This window comes from Polyodon spathula, chromosome 1 (assembly GCF_017654505.1).
Source record: "Polyodon spathula isolate WHYD16114869_AA chromosome 1, ASM1765450v1, whole genome shotgun sequence".
Lineage (NCBI taxonomy): Eukaryota > Metazoa > Chordata > Actinopteri > Acipenseriformes > Polyodontidae > Polyodon > Polyodon spathula.
The window spans coordinates 69,929,115-69,934,414 of NC_054534.1; the positions used below are offsets into that span (position 1 = coordinate 69,929,115).

At 35.3% G+C, this 5,300-nt stretch overlaps 1 protein-coding gene across 1 annotated transcript in view; it reads right to left on the reverse strand.

Annotated features, from left to right (window-relative positions):
* sgms2a (sphingomyelin synthase 2a) overlaps nt 1-3,249 on the reverse strand; it is a 47,747-nt gene extending 44,498 nt beyond the window's left edge. Inside the window, exon 1 of the mRNA XM_041261011.1 lies at nt 3,176-3,249. The gene's annotated coding sequence lies outside the window, so the exon portion shown is untranslated. The remainder of the gene's footprint in view (nt 1-3,175) is intronic.
* Nucleotides 3,250-5,300: the final 2,051 nt, after the last annotated feature.

Below are 5,300 nucleotides of genomic sequence, written 5' to 3' on the forward strand. Positions count from 1 at the left end.
GCGAAACACTAAGTTCTCTTATGACCTGTAAAATCACAATCACAGCATACTGGTACTGCTATATAAAATTATTACAATTCTGTTACAAATATAAATGAAAGGGTTTTACAGTAAACCAAGGGCAGAGTTTGTACTACAAATAGAATTCTATGTGCTGCTGTATTGATTTCTCTCAGAGTATTTATTTATCTAAACTTCTTCAGGGTTTCATTATATGCTTGAATGGATATGATAAGAAATATATTTATAATAATACTCAAAACACTGAGGTCAAAATCAAGCAGATTTGTCGATGACATACATGCCATTGTCTTCTTAAATTACTAACGTGCATGTATCACAAACAAAGGTCTTTGTGAAATACGTGGTTCAGCAATGAACATTTTTTTGTTACAAATCAAACTTAGGCCTAGTATCCATACATATGCCAAATTGTATTTCCAGTAGCAGACAAGTATACTGTACAGTATCATTCAAAAATGAATTCTCAATATCATGAGTTTACTTTTAAAGGTGTAGTGTCCCACAAAGCTAAATGTATACTGCATTTGAGATGACTGTTACTGTATGAGCAAAGTAATTTAAAGCACAATGCAATCATAAAGCATAGCATTATGTCCCATCTTGCGGTTTAAACTAAATCTAAAAATGCTTTCTGATGAAGTTATGGGCACAGGAGGCTAAACCATAAAGGACAAGTTTCACTCACTTTCCAGCTGTGACTCCCAATCCTCGTATCTTTTAGCCCTGGGATTAGTCTAGATGCTCTTTAGGTAGATATACAATATTTCACATCCGCATCAGTTTTACTACTCTATGTTAATGTTCAGGTTGCACTCTAAATACGAAATGAAACCGAGTTACTATTTTAAATGTTGTAATACATTGCTGAAATACCTTGGACCAGGTGTGTAATTAGTCAGACTGGTTTATTCATAAACAAGCAAACAGCACCTATCACAACTGGTTATACTGTATTTGCCTTGACATCATAGGGATGAATTAAAAATCTGATTGCAGATTAATAATGCAAGTTTGAAAAGAATTGGTTGGACCACTGTCAAAGTCCTTGGTCTCCATGAAACCCTGCCATATAATCAAGGTGGTAAAACTTGGTTTTGGTTTCCATCAAAAATACACTAGTTTCTATGTTGGGAACGGCACAGCTGCTACCACGTACTTTGTGGTATGGTATTTGTGTCCCTGGTGGAACAATTGTAAAGCCTTTTCTCATCTCCACCCTTTGTAAGGCCATTCCTTTCCAGCATCTGGATGAAGATCACAGTGAGATCAACTAATAATTCCCCCAGAAGGCAAAGTTTCACTAACTACATGCTGTACATAGTGGAAATGACTAGTCCTGCAAAATGAAGTTTTGTTACAGCACTAGTTCTAAAAACAACCCAGACTTAAAGCACAAGGGTAGCAATGCATAGGCAAAAATAAAGGGGAACAGAAATATGTCCATGAGGTGCTAAACAAGGTTTTAAAATATTCTTACCGCTTATTAGTACTAGCATTATTATCAAAGAACCCCCTTTTTATTGACGGTTCTTTGCCTGTTTAAATTAAACTTGGTGTAGGCTGATATTTCAAAGCCCCTGTAGTTTAAAAATAGCTGCTGCTTCCTGGTACAAAATCACTTCATGAGCCGTCATTCAATCTCACTCCAACGATCATCTGCAATAAGACTGTGTGACCTACAGCAAAGGACACATCAGTAAAGTTCTATTTTAAATATTTGAATATCCTGAAACAACAACACCAACAACAAGTTTCTCTGCAATTTAATGAAAACATGTTATACAAGAAGTTACTATGCATGCTGTTAAGATCACATCTTTGACAACTAACTGAGGTATTGTCCCTTTGTAACCACTTATGAGATACATGGACATTTTTTTATTGATATGCTATTCTGAATGGTGTGGATACAAGTCATTTTTAATGTTCATTAAATATGATTTTGATATCCATGGCAGTGAATACTTATGGGACTGACATGGTGTGATTTGAAAAGCATTTAAGTACTGCCTATTGATATTGGACTTCCAATTGCAAAGAAATGGTTACTTCAAAACCTGCTATTATTTCCAGTCCCGCCCAAAAACCTTGTTGGAACAGAATATATTTCAGAAAGGTTAAAAAGCAACTGAACCACAAAAATATATTTTGTAGTAAAATGTATTTAAGTACCTTGGTACTGCTGATATTATATATATATATATCTATATATATATATCTATATATATATAGATATATATATATTATATATATATATATATATATATATATATACATGTAAAGTGTTCTGGGGTACGCCCATTTCGATTGTTTTACTGAGTTTTACGAGGAGACAGTGTTTCTCGTTTTAAAAGATGCTTAATTATCTGAATTAAATCACAGTTAAAAAACGTCGTCAATCGGTCGCAGTACAGCTCTGTATGGAGACATTGAGAGAATGTGTTACACAAAACTTTTTGATGAAATATATATATATATATATATATATATATATATATATATTATATATATATATATATATATATATATATATATATATATATTAAAGTGTTGTCTGTCACAGGGCTGTACCAACTCAACTGTCTGGGTAACTGGAACCAACACAAGGCTAACAAAGTTGCAACACATGGCTGCAAGTTGTCATCAAATATATTTAGTATAATACAATTTAAGGAGTAACTGTTGGCCAAATGTAATAAATACAAATCATTACTGACAACGTTTCCTCACACAAAATCTGTGCTTTTATCGCCTTGACATAAAGAAATACCTGTATAACACGTTTACCCTCCCCCATCAGTACATTATCCATATAAGGTTGAATAATAATAATAATAATAATAATAATAATACACAATTACCACTAAATAGTTAAGAAAAAGATAACAGCACTTCAGATTCAAAAAGTTACTCCAAACGTAAGATTCGCTTTCCTTGCTTGCTTTGGTAGTTCAGGGACACTCCCACCTATCAGCATGATGTAGGCAACTTTCCACATAGAAGTATCACAGTAGCTGGAAAATATACTGCTGCCACCTAACGTGACAAAAACGTTTGATATCACTGAACACTGAACACCTGGATAGATTGAGAGGGGCATTATTGCAAACTGACAGAGAAAGAAAGAAAAAAATCTGTAATTGGTCGTCACCTTATTTCCTTGTAAATGTTGCTCCCAACCTGACCCTGTGTTGCGCCTCTTCTCCTCCGACTGTTTCTCTGTTTGGTACACGAGCACAGTGTTTACAGTGTGCTGGAATGATAAAGCGCTGCCTCTCAGGCTCCTCCTCCTGCTTTGACATCACCTCACACGCTCAATGACTCGGTAACTCCCTCTCAGTTCAGGCACGAGTCACTGCATACAGGCAGGTAGAAAAACGAATCAAGATTTATTTATTTATTTATTTATGTATTTATGTATTTATTTATTACCTTAAGTGGGACCTTAAGTGGGATATATATATATATATATATATATATATATATATATATATAATATATATATAGAAACCCTTTGATAAATGGAATGCATTCCACCCATGAACTTGATCTGAATAAAGAACTAAAGATTGAACAACAAAAATTGTAACAGTTTTACACTTTCCAGTCGTTTTCTAAGACATTTAACAGTTTACTCCCCCCTCCCATGGCATTAAGTAAACCAAAACCAGTTTGCTTCCCTTTGCTCAATAACTCTGCAAAGGTTTCTATTTTACTTACTTTAAATAAACATATAACCCTATTTCTGGAGATATTTATCCACACCAAGTAGAAAAAACAAAACAGTCATCTTTTAATTAATTAGTGTCTATTTTAATGATCTAAACAGTGACAGATCATAGCTTGGACTCTGACAATAGCACATGTTATAGGTGACTGACTTGGATACAAACAAGTAACTCCATGGCAAAAGGCAGCCACACTATCCACTTTAATGAAAAAGCTGGGATGCACTTGGGGAACAGAATGATACTGTACAAAATAAGTGATGAATAATCGGTATTTCCTGTATTTACACAGTGGATCTGAATATTCAAAGGTGTTGTGGCTTTAAAAGTATTTTAACAGCTCTATTGGTGATACATGTACAATATTAATAATATAAAACATACTTTGTAAAGAAGATGAATCTGAAAATAAATTCCTGAATTATTTTACAGTCTTCTGCTGCTGCAACTCATACAGCAAGTCTGCTTTGGCCAACACTGTGATGTAATCAATATCTTGTGTTCCATTCTTTGGGAATTGTAAAAATAACCTGACCATCATCAAATAATCTAACACACATTCATGGGGTTTCCATGCAAGTTATTTTTTTTTTTTAACACGAGACATTTACACGAAAAAATGTCTTGTGTATAATGCTTTTTTGGGTTTCCAATCACTCAATTTATTTTACTTGAGTAAACCAGGTTTTTCAGTCGACGTCATGCAGGAAAGGTGGGGGTTGATATATAAGTTAGCTATGCGTAAAGTGCTCGTGCTGTTTTTGTAGATTACTAGTGAACCTTTGTGAAAATGTGATTTCCATGCACAGAGAACTGGTACTAGTACACGAAGCTAAGCTGCTGTAATAAAGCAAAATACCTTGTGTCTGGCTGTTTAATGGGTGTTTTACTACTCTTGCTCAAATTGTTTTTCAGATGTCATTACTAGTGAATACTATTTCAACTCATGTATCTTATGACTCATTAATTAAAAATAAGCTCAGAGGTATAAAATGAAACTGACCAACAGATATTGCAGATCACCATGGCTGAAAACCTGCAGAGATGTTTTATATATATATATATATATATATATATATATATATATATATATATATATATATATATATATATATATGTGTGTGTGTGTGTGTGTGTGTGTGTGTCCTGATATGTGATATGGGCGCGCCAAGCAACGCGGCCTTATCAACATCAGAGACTCTGGCTTGTGTCAGCTACAGCTGTCTATGAGCCACAATTAAGCTAGCTAGGTTCCGGCCAAGAGCTTGCCCTTGGAGACCGGAGATCTGCAGCAGTGTGCTGGACAGGAGACGAAACTCTGTGGCCACCGACACGGGTAGCGGGGCTTCGCGCAGTACATCATCCAACTATGCGATAAGCACACTCACCGTATTAGCTAAGCGAGTTGCCTGCAGTGCGCATAAGCTTGCTTTAAATGTGTTTCCGTCTCATGCTGCATTGAGGGTTTGGGCACGCCGGGTCTCTAGGAAGACCACCCACTGGCGGGGCCTTAACCAGGACCAGTGCTTCTGTCCGGAAAACTGACCA